Source organism: Micropterus dolomieu, linkage group LG19 (genome assembly GCF_021292245.1).
Source record: "Micropterus dolomieu isolate WLL.071019.BEF.003 ecotype Adirondacks linkage group LG19, ASM2129224v1, whole genome shotgun sequence".
NCBI lineage: Eukaryota > Metazoa > Chordata > Actinopteri > Centrarchiformes > Centrarchidae > Micropterus > Micropterus dolomieu.
This window is the reverse complement of record NC_060168.1, coordinates 20,091,634-20,110,915: the sequence shown is the minus strand read 5'-3', so window position 1 is coordinate 20,110,915 and position 19,282 is coordinate 20,091,634. Positions and strand designations below refer to the sequence as shown.

At 40.4% G+C, this 19,282-nt stretch overlaps 1 protein-coding gene and 1 long non-coding RNA gene across 2 annotated transcripts in view; both read left to right on the top strand.

The window, feature by feature from the left end:
• Positions 1-19,282, top strand: part of dlg3 (discs, large homolog 3 (Drosophila)) — an 88,218-nt gene that overhangs the window by 28,791 nt on the left and 40,145 nt on the right. The window lies entirely within an intron of this gene.
• LOC123957207 lies at positions 13,602-15,024 on the top strand. Its single transcript, XR_006821761.1, has 3 exons — positions 13,602-13,623; positions 13,937-14,048; positions 14,142-15,024. It is a non-coding gene; the product is annotated as an uncharacterized LOC123957207 (long non-coding RNA).

The following is a 19,282-nucleotide window of genomic DNA, read 5'->3' as shown; positions in this document are numbered from 1 at the left end:
ACACACACACACACACACACACACACACACACACACATACTCTACAAGCACACACACACATGCCCGACGCAGACCTTTACCCAAAAAGTGTTTCTTACCCATGAAAATATGGGGGTTAAACAGAGGATGGTGAATGATGGGAAATGCACTACGAAACAAGGGGGACAAGGTGCACTGCAATATTTATGTGCACTTTAACAAAAGTTTGCTTTTTATACGCTGTAAGAGGGGGGTGGGGACGGAGTGCCTGAGAAAAGGCCAGTCAGACATTGACGTAAGCGTGCAGGGGGAGACTTTGACAACTGAGCCACCATTATGAGAGCTGAAGTGCTTGATCTGTGATGGGGAGCTGCTGTAGCTGTGACCCAGGACGTTGAGCTGCGTTGAATCCCACCTCCTACACGTCTCTTAAAAACCTCCACTCAGTAGCTCTTGTTCTTTACCTTTGCATCACGTTCACAGAATGAATCTGCTCTTATTGTTTCAACATGGAGGGGAAATGCAGGATTCACGGAATGTATTGTTTCCTCTGCCAACACGGATTTAATGCCCATCAAGTGGTTTACTCATTACTGCAGTTTGGCTGCAGCTATGTGTATATATCATATGTCAGTGTGTCCTGTTGGAAGCCGAGGCTGCCGTGCCCCTGTGATCCATATGGTCATTGTCAGAGGCCCTGCCAGGGTTCAGCCCCATATCAGCTCGCCCGTTCCCTTCTCCGGCTCTCACTGCCAGCCAGGGGAGGAGAGGAGAGAAGAAAGGAGAAGGGAGGGGAACGCTGTTTGTTTGTTTGCTCGCTTGCTTTGTTTTATTTAGGGGTTTTTGCTGATCACAGTAGCGACTGGCCTAGAAATGTGACTGTGCTGTGCAGGGCAGAGTGGACTCCTGATTCAGCGATGGAAGAATCAGATTTTCTGTTAGAGAGAGGCGAGGGACACGGTGCCTTTGGTGGAATTAGATGTTAAATGCCCTACCACTGTTGCTGTCAATTAAAAGAATCAGACGTTAGCGTGTGATATGCTGCATGTACAGAAGCTTTTTTTCTTCCTGTTCTGCCAGACTCGTTTTAGCAAGAATGTGCTAGGGTTCTCAGCAAGGTACAGTGCACCAGCTCCATCACCCACATGCTGCCGTGGAATATGTGTATATCCAATCAATATCAGAGAAGAGCTAGTCCCTAAGCCTTCTGACTCCTCTTCATTTTTGTGGGGGTGTGTGGGTGCTTTCAACAGTGCTTGTGCTTTTATTGCTTTTATTCAACCATCGTATCAGTTGTTATTTTGGTAACACTTTACAATAAGGTACACAGTAGTAGTTACAGTACCGAAGAAACTAACTGCTGAATTATTAATACAAATAACTAATAATTAGGTTTCAAATTATATAAAATCAATGATTATATGGTTGAAATTAAAAGTTACCTGAAAATAGACTGCTATATTATGTTAATGAGCAGTGTCAGCAGTGATGATTAGCTTGTAAATATTTGTGACTGCATGCTGACCACGTACCTAAGACGTGGAAGCAGGCCTGTATTTAAAACATGCAGGCTAAGTGTTAATATATAATTATTCCTTGTTTATATGTCTTTTAATTTTTTTGTTAGAAGTTTTCTGATCTTCCCGTGGTCTATTAGAGGAACTCAAAACTTCCTCCATATTTACCGTGTGTCTCGATAAATTCAGCATTATGTACATTTCAACAGCACTAATTGCATCAGTACAGCAACACCCATGTGATACCCAGCCCTCTACTCTTACAGAAATACTGTTTTCATTCACTAATTACCTCCAGTTGCTTCCATTTTGAAGTAACTGTTGAAATAGCTTTAAAGATACTGTCAATTGAACCCATCACTTCCTGCTCAGATGTTTCACATTAAGAGCCTTCCTGTGCCTCAAAGGGCATAATCTCTTCCATTCTAGGTGGCCTTTTAATTTGAAACATCTGCAGGAAGTGTTGAACTTCATTTATAGTAACTTAGCATCGCTTGATAAACTATGACGTGATGATTGGAATTAATGAATGAATGAAAAGAGCATTAGAGAAGAGAAAGGCAGAGCAGTAGAGTTATAATCTGGTTCTGTACAGATGGAGTTGGTGTTTTGGAAATGTACAGAATTTCTGAATTTACCATCGGAGTACAAGTCATTTCTCCCCCCCTCAATGTTTTTTGCCCGGCCTATATTACTTTGTGCTGCTTCAGCTATCATTTAAGACTTGACTGTTGTTTGAATACGACTTTTATTTGCACATTACCGGTGTATTTGGTGCACATTTACATGAATTCATTTTTACCTAGTCAACACAGCCACAGTAGATGCTAGCTAGCTAACTGGTGAACTGATATCTGTAAACCTTTTCCACAGAAGACATTTTGACATGTCAGAGTAGGAAAAAATAAATTGTGAATTGATTGTGAACTTTAAGGTCAATCACCCACAAAGTTTCATGTTGACTGTCTCCTTGTAATTTAAGCAACTTCGTAACAGTAAATCCACCTAGTCAATAATGAGAAAACACCCTCTATTCATAATTGGAAATGAGCATTAACACAGTACACTACTCAAATACGTTTCTGTGAAGCTAAACTAAAACAATTATGTACTGTTTAATTCAGTTATCAGGAACTACTTGTTAACTAATGCTTAATCACAAATGGCACATTTGTTCCTTGTGCATTCATTGGTAACTACACAGGTTTGCCTTATTATAGAGTGTCTCGCCATTTTTTTCCCATTTCACAAACAGTTTCACTCTGGGCTCTATTAGCCTGCATGTGTACGTGACATAGATGAAGCCCCACAGATTTCTAATGTTCACAATAAACAGTCTGACAGAAGCAGGTAGTTCAAATCAAGACGTACAGGAAATCTGTAGAGCTCTAATTAGTGAACCAACGTTCACATTTTTGGGGTAAATCATCATACAGAAAAGAGATTATCTGTTGTTGTTGTTCTTTCTTTTATTTTCGGGGAGTGTGTGTGTGTGTGTGTGGAGGACATTTGGCGAAGCAGTACATTTCTTACCATGTGTAGCTGCTCTGAGTGCCATCTCTGTCTAATGCATTATCCAAGCAGCCCTTCAGCCATTTGGTCTGGCCTCTCTTTGTGTGTGTGTGTGTGTGTGTGTGTGTGTGTGTGTGTGTGTGTGTGTGTGTGTGTGTGTGTGTGTGTGTGTGTGTGTGTGTGTGTGTGTGTGTGGTTTTTCAGTGTTCTTCATCTCTGTCATCCCCCTCCTGTCTTCCACTGCCTTCTTCTCCTCCTCCGCTGTTACTTTTTCATACATAGTACAAATCAAAGGCTTCATTTTCGGGTGTGCCCAAGACAAATCCCAAATATTATCTGTAGGCAATTTTTTTTGTTACAGTTAAAAATGTTAACAGTCAAAAATTAGGCCTATGGTGGGCATTGTATTTTTGCAGCTTCTTGATATGTGAACAATATAGACATACTTTTTGACAGCATATGTTTGGCTCACATGGACTTCCTGCCCCCCCCCCCCGCCAAAGATGAGATAAGAGCTAACATTTTCCAGACATATGTCTGTTGTATGTGCACAGACCTACAGACGACCCCTAAAACATGTCCCTCTGTTTATTGTCATTATTTTCTATCTACCTACTTAGTTTTGTAAAACAGACGCACACATCTCAATCTTAGAGAAGAAGAGAGAGATAAAGATACAGCATGGCCTCACCCTGTTACAGATATAAACAATACAAGCAATCCCAGCTTAATATCATACATCTTATTACACTGTTGAGTACATCCCTGCCTTGAAATTGCTTTTATGGATTTATTACTCTTTGTTTCAAAGAGGACAGTATGGATGCTTTTATGGCTGGAGTTTGGGTTTATGGTTTGCTGCCATCTTACCAGAGGTTAGGAAAACAGCAACCATGGTGGCTGAGTGTGATTGACTGAGCCACCTGTCAATCAAATAAACACACAGCTTCTTAATGAACAGTTTTTCTCAAAATCACCATAATAGAGGGGACATGCTATTAACCTTTTAGACTCCAATAGAAAATATTTACTGTAAGTGTATTTTATTTTTTTTTACAAGCTGAGTTTTTTGTTTTCTTAGTTTCAGTGTATAGCACATGGTTAGCAGGAGGTGGCCCAAGCTTTCATTTGGCAATCACACTCCTTCTTCTGTACTGTAATGACAACTTATTTCATGGCTGATGTTATTATCTTCATGTTTTGGTGTATCAGCTTTATGTGATTGTTTTAGCTTGCAGTCAAAGGCATTTTGCATAATTGAGTTTATGTTGACAGGCAGTGTGACTACAGAGTGCTCAACTACCAGACCCCCTACTTTACTTTATAAATGTTGATACAATATAATAATCCTCAAACCATCATTAAGAGCAAGACAGGTATGTTTATAGTGGATGTTGAACATGTTTTGTGGTGACAATTAGAAATCCAAGTAAGATTTGAAATTTCATCTTTTTTTTTAGATTGATGTATAAAGTGAATAACCTATTATAATAATATATACTCACTGGCCACTTTCTTAGGACCATCTTGCTAGTACTGGGTTGCCTTCAGAACTGCCTTATATCTTTATGGCATACATTCAACGAGGTGTTGGAAACAATCCTCTGAGACTTTGGTCCATATTGACATGATAGCATCACGCAGTTGCTGCAGATTTGTCAGCTCCACATCCATGATGCAAATCTCCTGTTCCACCACATCCCAAAGGTAGTGGATTGAGATCTGGTGACAGTGGAGGCCATTGGAGTACAGTGAACTCATTGTCATGTTCAAAAAAACAGTTTGAGATGATTTGAGCTTTGTAACATGGTGCATTATCCTGTAGCCATCAGAAGATGGGTACACTGTGGTCATAAAGGGATGGACATGGTCAGCAAGAATACTTAGATAGGCTGTCTTGTTTAACAACAATGCTCTTAGGGGCCCAAAGTGTGCCAAGAAAATATCCCCACACCATTACACCACCACCAGCCTGTACTGTTGATACAAGGCAGGATGGATCTATGCTTTCATCTTGTTTACGCCAAATTCTGACCCTACAATCTGAATGTTGCAGCTGAAATCAAGACTCATCAGACAAGGCAATGTTTTCCAATCTTCTATTGTCCAGTTTTTGTGAGCCTGTGTGAATTGTTGCCTCAGTTTCCTGTTCTTAGCAGACAGGAGTGGCACCCGGTGTGGTGTCCTCCTGCTGTAGCCCATCTGCTTCAAGGTTCGACGTGTTATGCATTCAGAGATGGTATTCTGCATACCTTATTTGTAACGAGTGGTTATTTGTGTTACTGTTGCCTTTCTGTCATCTCGAACCAGTCTGGCCTTTCTCCTCTGACCTCTGACATCAACGAGGCATTTTTGTCCACACAACTGCGGCTCACTGGATATTTTTTCTTTTTCGGACCATTTTCTGTAAACCCTAGAGATAGTTGTGCATGAAAATCCCAGTAGATCAGCAGTTTATGAAATACTCAGACCAGCCCGTCTGGAACTAACAACCATGCCACATTCAAAGTCACTTAAATCCCCTTTCTTCACCATTTTGATGCTCAGTTTAACTTCAGCATGTTGTCTTGATCACATCTACAAGCCGATGCTGATTAGCTATTTGTTTTAATAAACAATTGAACATGTGTACCTAATAAAGTGGCTTGTGAGTTTATTGCTAAACTTTGATATGTGGCAGAAACTTGTTTCCGGGAGATGAGATGAGATTTCTCTCTCTCTCTCTGAGACACACTGTGTGTGTGTGTGTGTGTGTGTGTGCGCGTGTATGTCTGCGTGCGTGTGTGTGTGTATGTATATATATATATGACCTAACTATAAAATATAAAAAAATTAAAAGTAGCTTAAATGTAACTAAGCTACTTTTGCCACGTTGCTGTAGCATAGCTTGCTACATGTCACTGGGGGGCATCTTCTGTGTAGTGAAGCTTCATTTAATGTAGAGTAGCTAGTAGCTTAGCTCACTACATTTTCCAAGTAGACTGTACACTGCGGGTTAGTAGTGCCAGTAAGAAGATGAAGATGACAAGGAGGATTTTATAGAAACATTTTTGCCAAATTCTGTTAAAAAAAAAAGAATTTCTCTTATCTTAAGAAACCAATATCACATAATTTGCACTTATAGACATGCCCAGCTTTGCACTTGTAGCACCCCCTAGTGCTAAACAATACCAGAATAGAGCAACTAACATCTACCTAGGTCCGGGGTGTGGTCTGCCTTGAGTGACTCACAAAAGAGTTAGTATTGAGTTGAACAGTCGACAGTTTTATTGCCCTAGGCAACACAACAATAAACACAGCGCTGTTATGTACCAAGAATGAAAATAAAAATACAACAAAAATAGAGCTCTTTCAGTCATAAAAGAAAAGAAAATGTCCGTGTGAGCTGACACTTCAGCTCAATGCTCCTTTAAGTTGAGGAGTATGAAATTGAGTTCAGAGTTCAGTTCCTGGTCCTTTTGTGTGTGTGTGTGTAAAGTCTACTACTACCCGGGTGGAGTTAATAGCGTGAATGTATTCTTATCTGTATCCTGTCTGAACGAAGCTAGTCCGACGTCCTCGTTGGCTGGTCCCTCGGTTGGCCACACCGTTCTCACAACCATCCACCGTCTCTCTGGGCTGGGCTCGCCATCTCTGATTCGTCTATTTCTCTCGTGGTAGTCAAAATAACAAAAAAAAAACAACCTACACAAGCAGTGTAGAGTAGCAAGTTCTTCTGTTCTATTTCTCCATTTCCAACAAGAGATCTCTTTAACTTATTTCTTCCATTTAGTGCATCTTATAGTGAATGACCAATGGCTAAAGACATACCTTGCTTACCGTAAAATGAATTACCACATGTAATGGCAACTGGTATTTTAGCACTACATATCATAAACTTATACATATAAACAATTTGTAATTTCACATTGACAAATTAATTATTTATCATCACATTTATATGTAACATCCCTTTTCCTTAACTGCTTTTAAGGTAACACACATCTTAATATTAACACTTTTTAACATGAATCGATTTAAATTATCTGTGCTAACAAACATGTACATTGTAATAACCCAAATCAGACACTGTAGTTGGCAACAGCTACAGATCATTAGTGTCATTAATATTTAACTCCATTAACTGAATGTCTTAATACTAACAAAAATGTATGTATTGCTCTTCAGCTTCAAACACTTCCACCAAGCTACACATTTTACAAGTTATCTGAAGGGTAAAGTTAACACTCTCTCCTTACTACAATGAACCACTTCAACCAAAATAAACAATTAGCTTGGCGCTTAGCAATTAGCGCTTAGCAATTAGCGATTAGCGCGTAGCTAGCATTAGCGATTGGCTAGCGATCTTTTAAGAGAATAAATACAATGATACAATATGTACCAAAGTACACTGAAACATTAGACAACAGTCTTATAACCCCAATTGGTTTTTATGTTAAGTATCTGAACCTTATAGTGTGTTTTTCTGCTCACTGTGCTTAGCAACAAGCTAGCAAAAACATGCTTCAACTCACCGGAGTTTCAAACAGCAACAACCCGACACAGGCTGCTCCTCTCGTGCTCACAATTGATGCTCTACTAATGAAGGAGCTTATCGGTGTAAATACGTAGATATAATGAAAGTTTTACACTATTATGTAGCGTTTCACACTAGCAGTTGTTCACAGCTTACACACGTTTTCAGGACGTTTCAGGAAGAGATCTACCAGGGACGTGAGGACTGCACGTAGCACTCTCTACCAATCCTAATACAGTCTGTTTATAACGCTCTAGTGTATTGCGTTCTCTGGTGGGACAACATGGAACTACACCTCTGAACAACATGGTTTTAGTAGCCCTATGTTTCATATGGGTTACACAATGATAGTAGTTATTTGCTGAATGCGTATTGTATTCTTTTATAAATTCAAACCTATTTTATAAAAAATAAAATACAACCCCAACACAGATTCGGTAAGCCTCAATTACTTTTTATATTATAGGATTATTTTCTGTTATCGTACACAGCGGTTTAAAAGGTCAGCTATGCCATTCCAACAATGGCAGATAGAGTTTCCTTTAAAATTAAGTCCCACAAGTTGAGACATTAGGCAAGAACAATGCAGACATTTATGTTTTAATGTGCTTTACATGGCAGCTTAAAATGAATGTCATGAGAGTCATGCCTACTTTAGCAGAATGTAGGGGTACTCTCTCGTAAATACTTTTAAAGCTGCAAGATGCCTTTTTTTTCTTTCAGGTGTAACAGGGCTGGATGGACTCGACTAGATTAGTACTGTGACAGTAAAAGGTACCCTAATGTTTCTTCATGATCACACAGATGAAGGGTTAATGCCTTTGAACCTTATAAATAAATGTCAGCTGTTGAGAGACCTGACAATTCATTTGACAAAAATATATTGATATTTAGAAGACACAAAATACAAGCTTAGCAACATTGTATAGTGTTGTTTGTCATAGATACAGCAACTTTGCAACAAGACTTTGCATCACGTATCCCACTTGTGCCGCTAACAAAAAGTTAGCTTAGCTTAGCTTAGCTTAGTGTAAAGAATGGAAGCAGGAGGAAACTGCTAGTCTGGCTCTAACCAGAGGTTAAATCCGCCTACTAGTATCTCTAAAGCTCACTAATTAACACATATACTCATATTAAGGCAGATTTTTTATATTAAATGTGGCTAGAGCTATAGGTTGGCTGTTTGCCAGTCTTTAAGCTAAGTTAACTTTCTTGTGTACTTAACGTCTTATTTTATGCACAAACATGAGGGGAGGGTCAATCTTCTCGTCTAACTCTTGACAAGAAAGTAAGCATTTCCTAAAATGTTAAACTATTTCTTTAATCATGCTTTAATTGGCAGGAAGTGAATATTGTACAGAAAACAATAAGGAATACATTATGTTGACATTTTGAACATTTTTCCAATTGTTCAGTATGAACATTTTGCATTGGCTCTGACCAGCTTGCAGAAACATTAAATACACACCTGATGTTGAATAAAAACTAATCCAGATAGCATTACGTTTACTAAAAAATGTATTTGTTAATTCAATATGAGTTGCAAAAGAATGTAGATTTTAGGATGCAGGGTTGTATACATGGTGCCCCCCGATTGGTGTCATATTGCCATATGTCATAAAAATAAAAAAATGGAACAATGAACAGTGGAAAGGGAAGAAGGGGGTGTGGGGGGTACACAGAGAGGAGCATGTGCTCAGACACAGCCCTGTGTGTTGCCATGGTGCAGGCTCAGTCAGAGCTGCACAGTAGCTTTGCTGCTCAGCTAGCTAATTACCCACAGACTGCAATGTTGATACGCAGGCAGACAAAGCCTTCTAGATTTCCAAGAGCTTTTTTCTGATTGCCGCACTGACACATGAGTATGAGTCAAGGGACAATTTATCTGTTTATATGAAAAATTGTATCTTAAGAAAGCAATGCTAACTAAAAATGCCCTCTAAAAATGTGTAGATATGTGGCGAACAGCTTTATTGAATGTTGTAGTGGTGCTCTGCTGTGACAGCCTTGCCACTCGTGTAATATAGAGAGCTCTTCCAGCCCAGAGCTTCATTGTCTGTAGATTGTTGCTGCTTACTGAGAGCCTGCAGATCCTGATCAGCCTGCTTATAAAACCCAATATGGGCCATTGTGGATTATTATTCACCATTAAAATTTCCAATTATGTAATCAGCCAAATCAGCCAAATCCAAGCCCTGCATATGCTCACTAGAATATCTCAGCAGGCAGGAATGAGTGTGTGTGTGTGTGTGTGTGTGTGTGTGTGTGTGTGTGTGTGTGTGTGTGTGTGTGTGTGTGTGTGTTGGAGGGGGGTCTGAATGAGTGGAATGATGCAATGTCAGTCCGTGCACCTAGAATACAAGAGTTACTGTCAGTTACTGTTATTGCAGTCATTTAACCAGGTTCAAATAAAAATCTAAAAGTAGTTGTTTGGTCATTCTGAAGAAATTAATCGATTGACACAGAATGAATCTGCAACTATTTTGATAATCAGATAGTTGTTTGTCTTGTTTTAAGCAAAAATGGTGAACAGAATATGTTTGGGTTTTGGACTGTTGACAAAAAGAACATGCAAACTGGACTTTATAAAATTGTCATGTACAGATTTTGACTATTGTCTGAGATTTTATAGACCAATCACTAAATAGATTTATCCAGAAAATAACCATCAGATTACCCCATAATGAAAATAATTGGTAGTTGCAGCCCTAACATTTTAGGAATAAAACAGAGACTAGCAGTAAATCCTCACATTTGAGAAGTTGGAACCAACAAATTTGTGCTTGACAAATGACTAAGCGACTAACAATCAAAATTGTTGCTAATTATTTTTCTGTCAATCAACTAATCAATCAATAAACTAATTATATCAGTGCTACTATCTATAAGGACCACCATTTAAGCTATGTTTAAATTTTTAGGGCGGGTGTTCGGTTTACCCCTCATGCATTTTATGTTGGTACATTCTGAAACCAGCAACTACTGTTCATCTTACTGCATTCCCATTGTATTTTTATGGCTAGAATCCATACATTCTTTCCAACAGAACCGGTTTGTTGTGCTTTGACAGCCAGCTGGTATACTGTTGTTTCATCACAGGAACCTCTGTTAAAGGTGTTCCAGCCTTAAAGGTTTGAGTGTTTCAGATAAGTGTTTGTGTCATCTCTCCAGTCCAATAAGGTGGCTTCTCTAATCTTTGCCGAGATGCATTCTTTAGGGCACTGTGTGTCGTGCCTGAACACAACCTGAGGTAGGCAGAGAAGAAGGGCAAATCTGGACCCTCAACAGGAGGCAGATTGATTTGGCAATCACCAAAGTGCTACAAATGTTTAAAACAATGCCCTGTTTTTTGCTCTGCTGTTTGGCGCTAAATACATCAGCATATGGATAAATGTGCTCATGTATTCATAACTATCACAGGGAAACTAGAGGCATGGCTCTTGTTTCAGTTGCCTCGTCCGCTGTCCTACTTACTGTAATTCTTCATCACTTTCAACACCTACACTTATTGTGAGCCAAAACTCAGGCATGGGTAGTGAATGGAGATATGTGAATATGTGGGCGTTCCCGAGTAGAGCTTATAGAACAGCATGAAACCTCTACCATGACAGGAGGATCTCTGCTGCTGTATGTAGAGACAGACTGGCCCCCCCGGGAGGTGAGGACGAATGGTTTTCATTGGGCTTTGGGTCAAAGTTAGCCTTGTTATTTTCACTGTAGTACTTTTACAGCTGAGCTTTAAGTAGTCTGTATTTACTTTCAGTAGTTTTGTCGGTGTCTCATGATTTTGATTTGTGAACCAGTACCATGTGAGGGGCAGTAGCTTCCATTTATTCTAGTCCAAAATATCACATTTAAGCAAACTATGAAGTCCACTTGTGATATTTAGCTGCAGTGAGATACTCTGAGAGTTCCTGTAGTCAATAAGTTTGGGATGTTAAGACAAACGGAGGCAGAAGAAGGACGCTTAACATAATTTTAAAGGAGTAGTTCAACATTTCTGGCAGAGAGTTAGATGAGAAGATTGATGTTGATCTTAGCGCTGTCCGGTAAATATGAAGCTACAGCCAGCGTCCAGTTAGTTAACACTGGAAATAATGGGAAACAGCTAGCCTGGCTCTGTCTATTAATAACAACATTAACAACTCAACCATTTATTACCAGTACCTCTAAAGCTCATTAATTATAACGCCATATCTTGTTTGTTGAGTCATTTTACATGTGGGTTTGTGCCGTACCTGTTCCTTTCTGGGAATAGTTACAATAGTTATAATTCCCCAAGGCTCACTTTGTTTTAACCAATCCAACAGTGTACAATCAAGTTGGGGGAGAGAGCCATAAAGAAAACATTGCGAAAGCAGTTGCGAAAACATTATGCCAAAGATAATTTCATTCATGTGCAAAAAGTTTAACATGGGACTTCGGGACTCGGGACTTCGTCACACCTCTGCAGACTAAACAAACGTGATGCTGGTAGACGGATTTATGTTACCTTTTGACTATGCAAAGCTAAGCTAACTGTCTGCTGGATGTAAAATTAGTCCTCTCATCTTACTCTCTAAAGCAAATCAGCTGATTTCCCACAATGTCAAACTGTTGCTTTAATACAGTAAGGTTTGCTTTATGCTAACCGTTTTTAAATGTGACATTTTATAGAACTGCAAGAGACTAAGATATAAAGTGATATGCAATATCATATGTGACAGTAGTTTTAAAGCAGTTTCTCAAAGAGTACTGATATATTCAAGTCAAGTTCATTTTATTTGTATTGCCCAAATCACAAAAACATAAATGCCTCCGAGGGCTTGACAATCTGAACACCTTCCAATATTAAACCCTCGGTTTGGATAGGGAAAACTTGTTAATTAAAAAAAAAACAAATATGGTACATTACATTGCATCTTTAATTTCTACTCACTCATGCACTCCTCCACTTATGCCTCCCGAAGTTGCTCTTTTCTATCTCCAGAACTGATACTAGGGATCTCTAATAAAGATGTAAATATTCTCAAAGCATATGCTGGTGGCTTTCTATCCTGTCTGGCTGTTTGTATAATGAAATGTCTCACCTTGTCATGTCAAAATAAGACCTCAGCAACGCCGTGAGTGTCTTCACGGCGTCCCACAGGGCATACACACCAAAACACGAAAACAGAAATTGAAGATGAATTCAAATAAATAAACCTAAAGAATTCACATTTGTCCATAATGACAGCTAAATAATACACCCTTGATGACTTAGGATGCAACGTGACAGTGGTGAAAGCATCAAAATGGCAGCACTGTGCGGTTGTGCACTGTCAACGGTACTCAGCGCAGGATCCAAAACACCAGAGAGGAACAAGCTTAGCAGCTCTCTCAGCTTAGCAACAAGGGGTAGCAACTAGTCAAGAGCTGTGAGGTAACATGCTGCAGTGACCTCTGATGTAGAGGAAGCAGTGGGGGCGGGATTATGTGAAGCATACTGATGACACTCTCACTGATGACAGGCTTCCTTCATTATGGAGCCTCACCACAGCACAATTGGTAACTTAGATGTTACTTTGTGATTGAGCCTCCTGGTGTTGGTTGTGTGATCGTGCGACCAGTGACTGATGTGAATTATTGGCATAACAATGTATCTGGATTAAAAGACAATAATGATTACTGACAGTTCACGTTTTGACAATAGCGAACTGTAGCGCTGCAGTTGACTGTGGCCATGAGGAGGGGCACCTGTAGTTCTTTCACCAGCTCATTAGAAGCAACAATTGAGTGGCAGGGATGACTCAATCAGGGAGATAATGCTGAGACACCACTCACAATGGTGCTTTACATACCATGTGTGTACAGAACTTCATAGCAAAGAACGGTGCTTAACTGGGATTCTTTTTTTTGGAAATCAATTAATAGATTGATCTGCAGCCCTTATGATCAATTAACAAGTACACACAGACTGTCATGATCAAACCTGATCAATTTTCAGCAGACTTGTAGAAGGCCTTCTTGAGCAACACTGTTATGAATATTTGTTACACTAAGTACTTTTCACTCTGTGGCTGCACTTGTGAAGGTCAAACTAGCCAGCTCTCATTTGGAGCTGCTCAGCATGATAGAGAGGTAAGCCAGGACATGCTTTTGTAATATTACATAAAGATGAGGAGGGAGCGCTGCTGACAGCTGTGACGGGCTATTAATTATGGTTTCATGAATGTGCGTCTGTGGTGTGGTGTGGTGTGTGTGTGTGTGTGTGTGTGTGTGTGTGTGTGTGTGTATGTTGGAGGGGTGGGGGTGGCAACACAGTCACAGTTCTCAATCATAGCCATCAAATCAGAAAACTTGAGCTTTAATGAGGCTGTTTTATGGGTGAACTAATTAATTTCCTTGTGGCTGCCTTATTGAAATGAACGCCTGAATTCTGCTGCCGTTGTAGCAGGAGAGAAGGAGCAGATGACCTTTTACCGCTATGGGATTTTCTTTATTACATCTCGTTATTCCGCCTTTGTCCCTGACAAAGAATGCAACATTGAGTTTTCACGGCGCCTGTGAGTAAAACATCTCTCGCTGTCATGTGTTCACCTTTTCCATCCGTCACTTCTTCTCTCACCTTGCCTCTCTCCTTCCTTTTCCCCCTCCAGCACAGGCGCCCCAGCGTGAATAAGATGTTGGGTGCATGGTAATTGAGTAGGTATTGATTGGACTGCAGCGTGGCCTACGAGAGGCCAATGAGAGCCAGGGGATCAGAGCAGCACCATTGACTGCGTCTCTCATCCCACATTCTGCAGGAAAACATCAACGCAGAACCACTTGAGGCATCAGAAAACAGAAGAACGTTAAATTTTTTAGATAACAAAAACACATCATATCACTCCATATTCTCCTATCTGCTCCTGGAAGAGCTTCCATGAGCACTTATGTCTGTGAAGATTCTCAGTCATCCAGGCCATAGTTATTACATTGTTATCATAGCTGATTTAACCCTCCATGGATTCCTTCAGCATTGGATGTGTCATTTGACTGACGGGGTGCATTATTTGAGCAGGGCTGACTGTGCTGTACATATTTCACTGAGACTGATCTCTTTCCCCATCTCTGATGACTGATGACTGATCTCTCATGTCGGTGTGCCTGGCGAGAGAGCAACTGATGTGGACATGTTTGCCAAGGAGGAAGGGGTTATTAGCCGTGTCAGCATGCTGTCGCTGTGCTCATGCTGAACCCTATTGTTCTTCTCCTCCACTCTACCTGCTAGGAAGAGAGGTTTGAAAACCCAAGTAATGCTGACAGGTGAAGTAGAAAGTCAGGGTTGGACTTTTTTTAGGTGTAACGTTATTGTCATTGGCAGGAATGCAGATGCACCAAGATTAAACAACCAAGATATAAAGTGTTAAAGCTTTAGAGGTGCTGGTTGGTGGAAGCTAGCTGGTCCCCCTGGCTTCCAGTTATTATGCTAAGCTAAGTTAGTAGGCTACTGGCAGCAGCTTCATATTTACTGTTAGCGGCTGGGCGATATGGCCAATGTTAAATGTTATCACACTAAAAAAAATCTCTATCATTTGATACAGATTTATATCATGATAAATGTCAAATCATTATTTCTTTCAATTTTAAAGGCTGATTTGTGCTCCTGAGTGAAAGTTGAAGAAACCAGATGGTTATTTGTTGTTTTAAACCATTCTTTATGGTCAGAACATGACAACCACTTGATGATGAATAGTGGATCACTTCGTTCGTGATTCAAATTTAGTGATTATTTGTTATATTGTATTATTGTATTGTATTATATTGCGATAATTATCATACATGTTTCATTGCCCAGCCCTATTTACTGTACAGATATGAATGTGGTTTCAATCGTCTCATGTAACTCTGCAAGAAAGCAAACAAGCAGATTTCCCAAAATGTGGAAATTTTTCTTTTAACCTAGATGATGTACAGTATATCTGTATGCTCAGATCAAAAGGGATATCAGCTGATGCATGTGTGTCAAGTGGACAAGATTCACATCTTTAAACGCACGTAATAGTAATACTAGCTCTTATTAATAATAATAATCTTCTCCTGACTCCATCGCCATAGTGTAATTTTTGAGTACAGCTTCCGTTAGAAAGGAGTGTGTTTGTGTGTGTGTGTATGTGTGTGTGTGTGTGTGTGTGTGTGTGATCCAGCCCATGGCCACGCATGTGCGAGCACAGAGCCGCATAAACTGCAGTGAGAGCACCGAGAGGTGAAGCAGGGGGAGGTGACTAAGCGAGCTTGCCGGCCAATACCGTGCAAGCACTGGTTACCATGGGAACACATTGATTATTTAACAATTTGGATGAAACCTGTGCCCTACACTTGCCAAGGTTCAGTGGGAGTCTTTGTGGCTTTACTGTCCCAAGGGTCTGCAGCCAAGTGAGTGCTGTGTGGTGCAATACCACCCGGACATGATGCACATCCACCATGATGCTGAGAGACAAGAGACAGACACACAGTCTGAACTGACAGAAGAGCAAGATGATAGATTGATGAATAAGAAACTATTATGAACAGATGGGTGTATGAGACAAGGAAGTGAGAGAAAGCACACACTGAATTTACATCACTCCTTTGTGGTCATTGGGTACTTGTTGTAATGGTTTCATGCTGGGGAAGCAGTCTGGACTCATTGTCATTGTGTGTAAATGAGGTCTTTGTGTGCAGTATGCTCACTTGCTTCCATGCCTCAGCATATGTATATGGGTGCCCATACAGTGCCGAAGCCACTGTAACCCTGAACGCTGCATTGCAGGTGGGCAGAAATAATGAACTGTGTGTGAAAACAGCCTTTAATGTTTAACGCTTTGAATCAAAAGGAAATGAAGGGCCATATCCGTGAGCCCCAGACAAGTAATATACAGAGCTGTTTTCAAATCTTTGGAAGCTACTCTCAAGACGATCTCATTTACACCTAGACGAGGAAAAACACCCGGTGTAAATGCTCGCAGAACTCATTGTGATCGGACCGGATGGCCCACATTATTAATAAAAAAGTCCCCCCAGCAAGTTGAAAGGTAACCTTAGTACTCCTCTTCCTGTTTAGGCAAATGTGGCCAACGTTTCAAGTAGTAGCAGTAACTAGCAAGTCTTTCCTCCCAAAAAAGTGATTAAAAATAAAATGACGCCCATCCATGGCATTGCTTTTTTTGACCTGGTATGTGCCATGTTTGAGTCCACTAGCTGTCTAACTAAATTACATATTCAGATCCAGTCACATGCAGGCAGATTTAAGAAAACAAGATTGCCTATTACCAGGTGTAAATACAAATGCCCGTGGATTAGATGTCATTATCCAGATAATCTATATAGGCACCAATCACGTCAGTACCAGGTGTGAATGAGATTGTCTTGTGAAATTGTCAAAGTCCTTGAGGGCTAGTCCAAATCAAGTGACACATTGATCATTATGGCATTCTAACATTTTCCTTTCAACACAGATAATAGTATTTTTTACTTTGCAGAGACCTGGTGCTTTCAGTACAAAGGCATAATAAATAATACGTCATGCTGTGTGGCCATTTGCGGCCTGTTGTTGTCTTATTTATGTTTGGTTATACCAGCATTTTACCTAGTCAAGTCTCAGAGTGGTGACGTTCAAGTAAAGTCCTCATTTTTGAAACATTAGTCTGACTCCAGTCCAGGTCTCCAGGCTCAAGTTTACAGCTCTGGCATTGTACTACATCTGCAGCCTTTTACTGCCTCACCTATTGAATCTCTTCAAGTTATCTGACCCACATTCACCTGCAACACACTGACAGACTTTCCCATCCCCTCCTGGGTTGACATCAATCTGTAAGAGACTACTTTTGTCTTGTGATCTTCAAAGTGCCTCCCATGGTAAGAAAATCCAGATACTGCAAGTTAGTTTTTGTCCCCTGCCCGTCCTCTGAGGGCCCATTATAGCACAGACAGATCCTACGTTCGGGATGTGACATGAACTTCAGTGGTGGTCAAATCTTATGGTCTTTAATCAGCAGTCTCTCTCCCCTGCTCAGCAGGTTAACGTAGAGGTAAAAGCAGGTTACCAGCAGTCCCAAGGAGGGAGGGGTAATCCAACCTAATCCGAGTTACCTGAGCAAATTGCTAAATGTTAAACAAGTCATGTTGAGATTATCTTCCATTATTCCTTTTTGTTTGCTTGTTATGTGAGATTCAGATAGAAGGATTACGCAGCAATCCCAGGCCAGAATAATGCTGCTGTTTTCTACGACTGATGGGTTTATTGTCTTTCAGCTGGACTTTGAGCAGCATTTGTCCACACTGATACTTTTGATAAGCACTGCAGGCATTATACTGTAACAGGTGTGTTTTGTGACATGTGGTCTCAGTAGTGGATTCAGTAGCTTAGTCTGTCAGTCACCAAGGGACAATAGTAGCCAATGTATTCCCCTGTGATGCCCTCAGGCTGTGTTTCCTATCACTTCTTGCTGTATGGGCTTTGGTTTCAGGGTTTTCATTCACAATAGACTTTCAAAAACATGGCTGCTGTGCACCCATAATACAGATGCTTTTACTATTAAACTATGTACTGGATTTGGGGCACGTGTAAAGATTTGGGATCCTATGATGAAGGGGGGTGGGGGGCAAATGAGAAATTTGCAAACATAAGCACAGACGTGAGCATCTGTTAGTCCATATGCAGATTACCACGAAGGCCTGATTGTGCTGACTGGGGGGGTGGGTGCAGCTGTCCAGAGTCATAGCACATCAACACAGAGTGGAGCAGGTCAAATGTACAGCTCCTTTTTATCTGGAGAACAACCGTCATTTTCAGGAGAAATGAAATGACACCTGCATGGCTTGTGAGGTGATGAATGATTTTGATCAAAGGGTCAGATCTTTTTAACAACGTGTTTCAAGCTACCATCTTGTGGATACAGACCTATTGCAGCCTCATGCAACTTGACTGAAAACCCTTCAATCACTTTTTCACTAGCAAGGACCACAATCAACAGGTATGATTAAATGATTTATTGATTAACAAACAGAAGATGTATGAAGCTTGCAGTGGCTGAAAAGACATTAGAAAGCGTTGTGGGGAAGCTACGATAGGGAAATCTGCCGTAGCACCCGGGCACGACGGACCCCCTATAAACCTATGGAGAGGAGGAAGGAGATCAGGAGGCAGGACAGAGAAAGGGGTGGGAGGGAGGGATGCAGGATACGAGGGCGAAGGGGAGGACTTAGGACGTGTGGGTATTTATGGAAATGCTGGCGATGACGTGCTTGATGTGTGGTCCCGCTCCTGAAACTCTGCTAATTAGCACCACTAAATGCTGCTCAAGTGGTATAATCTAAGATGTTTATAGTGTACATTTCCAAAAGGTGGAAAGTAAATTGTTTATGGAACATCTGAGTAGAGGTTGACAATATGGATGAACTCTTCTATCACGTCATATGAAATTTTATATCATGATTGGTTAGGGTAGGGTAATATGACAACACCTTAAGATGATATAAATGTACCAGCCGTCAGCGATTTTGCCATACTGTTTATACTGTGGAAGTTATGTCTTATTATCTCTGGCTTTATTATATCATTATATGCAGTTTTGTAAGTTACTGAGCAGGACTGCTTTTTGGGAATTTGGGATTTTTATATGATCAAAGTGATGAAGTAGCTCGACTTGTCTGGAATTGTACCTACTGTATTTGCCAAATACACTTGTTCCAGTCGTTTTGTTTTAACCAAAAAGCTGTTCTTAATACATTTCTTACATATATCAGTATCGCAATATAAAATTACAAATGCCATGAT